This window comes from Athene noctua, chromosome 4, assembly GCF_965140245.1.
Source record: "Athene noctua chromosome 4, bAthNoc1.hap1.1, whole genome shotgun sequence".
Taxonomy (NCBI): Eukaryota; Metazoa; Chordata; class Aves; order Strigiformes; family Strigidae; genus Athene; species Athene noctua.
This window is the reverse complement of record NC_134040.1, coordinates 62,847-69,989: the sequence shown is the minus strand read 5'-3', so window position 1 is coordinate 69,989 and position 7,143 is coordinate 62,847. Positions and strand designations below refer to the sequence as shown.

At 58.3% G+C, this 7,143-nt stretch overlaps 1 long non-coding RNA gene across 2 annotated transcripts; it reads left to right on the top strand.

Annotated features, from left to right (window-relative positions):
* The first annotated feature begins 308 nt into the window (after positions 1 to 308).
* LOC141959512 (uncharacterized) lies at positions 309 to 1,491 on the top strand. 2 transcript variants are annotated; one of them, XR_012633453.1, is made up of 3 exons: positions 309 to 419; positions 911 to 1,027; positions 1,376 to 1,491. It is a non-coding gene; the product is annotated as an uncharacterized LOC141959512 (long non-coding RNA). The 2 variants fall into 2 exon arrangements; XR_012633454.1 differs by lacking the exon at positions 309 to 419 and adding an exon at positions 491 to 770.
* Positions 1,492 to 7,143: the final 5,652 nt, after the last annotated feature.

Sequence of the window (7,143 nt, the reverse complement as noted above, 5' to 3'; positions counted from 1 at the left end):
TGCGGGGAAAGGTGCGGCGGGACCGGGGGCGGAGGCCGCTCCGCGTCGGGGCCGGGCGGCGGCGGCGCTGCCCGGAGCCGCGCGGGGCTGCGCTCGGCCGGGCTTCCGGGTGCGCGGGCGGCGCGGCGGGAGCCGTAGTCACGTGCAGGGGGCTTCCGGTCGGCCATGTTGGCTCCCCGGGGCACGCCGGGAGCTGCAGTTTCTGCGCTCTCGGTTCCCCGCAGCCGCGGCGCTGGCGGGCGCGCGCGGCACGGCACAGCCCTCGGTACCGGCGCGGCCCCGCGGCGCGGCCCGAGACGCGGTTTTGTGGCGGTTTCCCGCGGGCTGCCCGCGGCTCCCCGAGACGCGGTGTGCCCCCCGGCCCGGGGGTGCGCGTGCGCGGCCGCGGCGTCTCCCGGGAGTGCGCGTGCGCGGCGGAGGTGAGTGTTGGGGCTGCGGCCGGGCCGGTCCGCGGCAATAAGGGTCCCTGCCGCCTCCGTGCCCCCTCCCGAGGCCGCGCTGGGGCCGCGCGTGTCCGTTCCTGCCCCGGGGATGCCGCCGGCTGCGCCCAGCTCGGGCTGGCGTGGGGTGTCTCTGCCCGGCCTGGCGCTCCTCACGGCTCGGGGGCCAGAAGGGACGGGCGGAGCCGAGCCTTCCCGGCCGTGGGCAGCGGGGCGGGAGCCGCCGCGGCTGGAGCTGGAGGGGCCGGAGAAAGGGAAGGAAGGAGAACGTCAAGGGCATGTGGGCAGCAGCCGCCTCGCCCTGCAGGAGGAGAGCGCCTGCCTCTCCGGGTGAGCGAGGAGCCCTCTGCACAGTCCGCAGCGGGCCGGACCCAGGCGCGGAACGGCCGCGGAGCGAGCGAGCGAGCGAGGCTGCGTGTGTCGGAAGCCACGTCTTGTAAGAGCCGAGAGACACCCGCGTATTCTTTTAGGGGGAGGTCAGCCGGGCGAGTGGAGTTTCAGAAGAAGAGGAGGGGCAGGAGGAAGGAAGGAGAAAGAAGCATCTGACCTGTCCAGTTCTCCCGGCAGTGCCGGGAGCGAGAGCCGCGGTGAGTCGCGGGCCCTCGGGGCCCTGTCGCCCCCCTTGTATGTCCCAGTCCCTTCCCGCCCTTCTCTTTCCCATGCTGTGATTTTTTTTTTCTTCTTCTCTAGATCTTTTCTTTCTTTTCTTCTGCCTTGCTCCCCCTTCCTCTCTCACTTTCTCTCTCTTGTCTTGCTGCTCCCTTTTCTTTTTCTGTCTGCACTTCTGACTGCTTGTTCTGTACCTTTTGCATCACTCCTCAGTCCATTTCTCTCTCGATCCTTCCGTTCTGCTCCTCACTTCTCGGTTTCTCTCTCTTTCCTCTGTCCTACTCCTGCACGTAGTGTGTGATTGAATGAGGTTCTGTGTCTAGCAGGCCTCATCTCGTAAGAGCTGTGAGACACCTACATCTTCTCATAAGTGGAGGACAGCCAGGCACCTGGAGCTGTAGAAGAGGAAGGGAGAAGGCAAACAGAAGGAGGAGTCTGACCTGTCAAATTCTCACGGCAGCGCGGAGAACTGCAGTAAGTCCCGAGCTCTTGGGCCCCTCTCATCCCTCTTGTGTGGCCTGGTCCCTCCCTGTCTTTCTCCTAGACTCCTCTCTTTCTGGTGCTGCTCAACTTTTTTTGCTCACCTGTATCTTCCGTCTTGCTTGGAGCATCTCCCTGTCCCCATCTTGTAGGTCTTCCCTTTCTCTGCCCTGTACCCTGCCGCTCTTGTTGCCTTTCTCCATCCCTCTCTGTCCAGCTCCCTGTTCCTATTGATGCCCCTTTCTTCTTCCTGCACCCGCTGCTATTCCCTGCGATCTCCATCTCTCTCTTTCCTGCTCCCTGTCCCCCGTTTTTCATTCCTACCTCCGTCCCTCATAGCCTGTCTGGCCTTTTTCCTCGGTGTCTTTCTCTCTGGCTGACTCCCTTCTGCTGTTTTTCGTTTCCTCCCTATCCATCTTGTTGCCCATCGCTCTTTTGTCTTCTCTCTCTCCATGTGTCGCTGTCTGTCTTCCAGTCACTGTTCTTTAATTCCTCCCTCTTCCCTGTAGCTTGCTGCTATTTTTTTTTTCCCTGTTCTCCATCATGCTCTGTCGGGTGCCCTGTCCCTGTTTACCAATTCCTCCCTCTGCCCTGCGGTCTGTCTCTTTTCACCATTTAATTTTTGCCTCGCTCTCTCTCTGTCTGGCTCCTTGTGCCGGGTTTGCGAATTCCTTCCTCTGTGCCCCGTACCCCCTGTGATCTTTGCTGCTTTGTGGCCTGTTTCTGGCTGGCGCTCTGTTACTATTCAGTAATTCCTCTCTCGATGCCTTGTAGTCTGTTGCTTTTGTCTTTTCTCCATCTCTCTGTCTCTGTTTCCCCTGTTTTAGAATACACCCCCCCACCCCCACCCCCCTTCTTTCTGTATGCATCAGGATTAGTTTTTGGCTCCAGGTCTCTTTTTTTCTGTGTCTCTGTCCCTGTTTCCTAATTCTTCCTTCTCTGCCCTGTCACATGTAGCGATGTGATTTGTTTTGTGTTCCTTCCCATGGTTTGCTGTCCTGACTCCCCATCGCTGTTGCTTTTTCCTCCCTCTGTGCCCTGTTCTCTGGAGCTTTTTGGTCTTTCTTCCATCTTGCTTGGTCTAGCTCCCTGCTCCCCCCCTTTTTTTTTTTCCCCTCCATGTCTGTTGTGCCACCCATCCCAGCTTTTTTTTTTCTGCATCTCTATGCTGCTCCTCGTCCTTCTTTGTTGGTTTCTGTCCTGCTCCTCCTCCTTCTTTCTGCTGCCTGTTTTCTTCTCTCCCTGCTGCTTTTTTTTCTGCATATCCACGCTGGGTTCCCTGTCCCCATCCTCTCACCGCCCCATCGCTCATCTCTTGTTTTCTCTCTACCCCTGTACTAGTCAGCTAGCTGCCACCTTTCTTCTGTCTTCTTGTGTCCTGCATCTTTCTCCTCATGTTTGGCAGTTTCCAGCTCTGCCCTGCAGCTTGTTGCTCCAGGAACCGACTGACTGTTCCCGGCTGGACTGAGGAGCGTGGCTCCGGGAACAAGCGCCAAGGTGTGCCAGGGGCAGGGGCAGCATTAGGGGCCCTGAGCCCCGGAGCAGACTCACTCCCTTCTGGGACTTGTTCTGTGTGTGACTGAATAAACACTTGCTGGCTGCCGGCTGCCTTTTGTGCTTCCTTTGCCCCAGGTGAGGGGCTGGGAGGGGTGATGATGCTCTGTGGGGGTGGGTGATGGCCTCCAGCTGTGGGCTGGGGCTGGAGGGGCCCCAGGTGTGGGCAGTGAGGCTGATGGCAGCGGCCCCTCCCTGTAAAGGGCTTGCTCCGGGTGGAGGGGCGGGGCGGGTGCTGCTGTTAAGAGCAAGGCAGCCGTCGGAGGGGTCGGTGTCAACCAAGGGAGGAGCAGAGCAGTTGCTGAGCATTGCTGGGCCCTGGCTGCACCGAGGGAGAAGGTGAGTGGAGCCGTGCCATCAGCTGGCAGCTCCTGGGGAGGATGGCGGTGCCTGCAGGGTGGCAGTGTTGGAGGTGGTGGCAGGGGCTGCCCCGAGCCGGTGGTGAGGCTTCTGGGTGCACTGGTGGGGGTTCGGAGGGGTGAGCAACGGTGTTGCTGCAGGGTCAGAAAGCAGAGAAAACTGCCTCTCGCAACCCAGCGGGAGCTGTGGTCCTGGCGTGTGGGGTTTCTGGCCAGCCGCGTTGGTTCCCTGGGTCACGCTGGGATGCGGGGTCTTACAGCGCTTGGCGTGCAGGCGGCCGTGCCGCGTTGGCCAGCGCGTGCCAGGAGCTGTAGGTTCTGCAGACTCGGCTGCCAGGCAGCTGCACCGCTCGTGGGCGCCCGTAGCGCGGCGCAGTCCTCGCTACCGCCGCGGCCCCTGTGGCGCAGCACGAGGGATAGTTTTGTTGCCGCTTTCACGTGGATTCCCGGGGGCTTCCAGCTGCTCCCCACCAAGCGTCGTGCCCGTTCCTCGAGAGCGTGTGCGCAGTGACGTGCCGCTCGGCCGCCGCTCGCGCGGGGGGTGGCGCTCGCCCGCGCTCACCGCCGCTGCCTGGCAAACGCCACACGGTGCTGTCGGTGGGCGACACAGAGGTGGCCCCGTGCCCCACGCTGCCACCCGCCAGCAACGTCAGTGCGATGCTCCGATGCCCGTGGGGGGGTGCGGCCACGCTCGGTGCCCCCTCCTGGTAAGGAAATGCCGCCGCCGCCCCACGTCACGCTGCCGGCGGGCGCTCGGTGCGCGAAGGGCAGGACTGCAGCGCCGGCCCCGCACAGGTGTGCGGCACCGCCAGAGCCGCCTTCCTGCTGCCGCAGCGTGAGGCTTGCTGGGCGTGATTCCTGGGGGTGGGCGAGGGCCGAGGCCGCCGGTGAGGCTGGCCCGCCCCTTTGGCAGGTGTGGGGGCCCCTCCTGCCCGCTGGCCACACGGCAGCGGTGGGGCAGGAAGCTTCACACCGCCTGCTGTGTCAGGCCTCCGCTCTGCTGGAGGTGATCCGGGCCGGGGGAGCCCCAGGGAGTTACCCGAGAGCTGGGACAAAGGCAGAGGGGAAGAAGATGGGTGTCCCCCGGGGGTTGGTGCCGGGTGCCTCCCCAGCTTGCCAGAGCTCCCCTTGAGCTGGCACTGGCCTCGCCCGCACCGTGTCCTGGCCCCAGGTCTCGCACCTCACCCTGAATCCCGTCCCGTAGCCCCGGGTCACCCCCGAGCCCCGCGGGGATGGCGGCAAGCCGGCCCTTGGCGCCTCCGCAGGAGCCCCTGTGGAAGGGGGGCTCCGGCCAGGGGCGATCTACGGTAATAACGGCAGTCGCTTCACCTTCTCCCAGAGGCCTCACCGGGGCCGTGTTGGAGAATGGCTTGCAGAGAGCAAGGCCGTGGGTCTCTGCAGGAGCTGATTGCAGCCATCTGAGGTAAACAAAGGAAACAACCCAGGGTACAGTTATGCTTACAACGGACTGTTATGTTAACAAAGAGAGAAACTGAGGTACACCATGGCCTTGAGTGTGATGGTGAACAACCTTGGGAAAAAAGGCAGGCCAGAAGAGGGAAGATGTTGGTACATATCTGAAATGTCACAAGTGGCTGGGATATTATAATGTAGCCTTTTACATGTATCCAATAGATTTGTGAGTAGTGTGCATGATTATTGTAGAGTGCTTAATGTAAGGGGTGATTTTTTTCAGTAAAGCTGAAGCTTGCTCTATCATTCACGTTGAATCGGCCGCTTGCTTCCTCCAACCGCCACAAGTGGCGCACCGAACAGGGTTACCCGAACTCTGCTTTTCCACCTAACGGAACCGAGGAAGCGGCGGGATGGACTCGGAGTAGGAAGGCAACGCTGCCACCTCCTCAGCGCCAGGTGCAGGTGTTCACTCCGAGAAGGGCGACCCCGGAAAGGCTGCAATAGGGGACTTACCCAGGAAAGGCCAAGGAATTAAGGAACCTGGTCATTGGCTACTTGATCGGATGTGGAAGAAGATCGTCAAGGTACACGATCCAGCATTTTAAGGAATTTAAGGAATTTTCGCCCAGGCAGGAATATTTTCAACGAGAGGTAGTCCTAAAACTTTTTGCTTTTTAGAAAAGCGGGGAGTAAGTCCGATAAAAGACTTAGCTCTGCTGATTGGTCTGGGCAAGGCTAGGGGACACTTTAAAGAGCCAAATTTATTGCTTAAAGAATCAGAATGGTGTGATAATCTTTTAGACCCTGATGCTGTAAATCCTGAAAAAGAATCTGAACTGTCTGGCTTGTGTCCTCCCTTAACTGAGGACGATGGACATGGCAAGAAAAATTCTTACTCCTGTAAGCTATGAGCCGGCTCATCAGCCACGTTGGGAAAAACGGCTTTTTTCTGTTTTTTAAAGATTTAGAGAAAAGCATTAATGAGAACGGGCTGCAAAACCTCAGATTACAACAGCTGTACTGGAGGCGACGGCTCAGGGATATCGAGTGGCCCCATAAAAATTGGCTAACACTTTTAAGAAAAAAACCCGTCATTCACGCCGGCACAGCACTCTACCTGGAAAACCGAGCGTGTAGCTTAACATTTGGAGCTGGCGGCGGCGGCCCGGGGCCTCCCCGAGCCCCCCCGCCGCGGAGCGGCCACCTGCAGCTGAGCCGGCACTGCGCGCTCGGCACACCGCCCCCCCGTCCGGCAGGGTTATGCGGCGCAGGCTTGAGATGTGCTTAACGGAGTCCTCGTATTGGTAATATTTGTCATTTTACGTTGTGAGTGATGAGTGTCAGGAGCTCCTCTGTGTAGTTGTGTGAGTGTGTGTGTGTGTGTGTGTGTGTGTGTGAGCCGCGGCCGCTGCAGCCGCGGAGTTCTCCGGCCAGGGAAGCGGCCGGCCAGGAACTGCAGGGTCCTAGTGCCCGCCCGCTGGGGCATCGGTGCTGCGGTTGGTTTGGGCTCAGTGCTCTCAGTGTCACAGGTGAAATACCTCCTCTAGCAGGAGGCAGTCATTCTGTGTTGATTGCTGTTTTGAATTTAGGCGCATACTCTGCGGGGAGAGTGCACCTCTGAACCATCTGCCTAATGGAAATATTGTTAAAAAATCATCTGCAACCTCACAGGGGTTGTTTGTTTTACCAGGGGTTGTAGATGCTGATTATGAAGAGAAAATAAAAATTATGGTCTGTACCCCTGTGTTCTGTAACAAAAGGGTCAAAAATTGTTCAGCTTGCTTCTTTTGCTGCGGCTCCCCCTAACAGTATACCAAGAAGCCGCAATGACTCAGGATTTAGATCAGCAGATACCCCTTAAATATTTTTGGACTAAAACAGTAACACAAGGTTAACTGCTGGTAAAATGTACTCTCGCTAAAACTGAAAAATCTGTTGGGCTAACAGGCATTTTAGATACTAGTGCAGATGTAACCATAATATCTGTGAGCAGATTGGCTGTTAGCTCTGGTAACTCAAATGCTTTTCAGGGTTGGTGTCATGCTGTAACAATTTAAAGCAAGGATCTCATTCATGTAAGGGGCCCAGAAAATTGGGTAGCAAATATTCATCCATTTATATTGGAAAACCCCTATTGCATTTTGGGGTCATAACTGTATGACTCGGTGAGGAACTCAGATTGGATCAAATCTGTCTTAATCACCACTGTAGCACAACCCACCCTGAAACCCACCCTGACACTCACCTTGTAAACCGAATCACCTGTGTGTATTGTCCTGCAACAA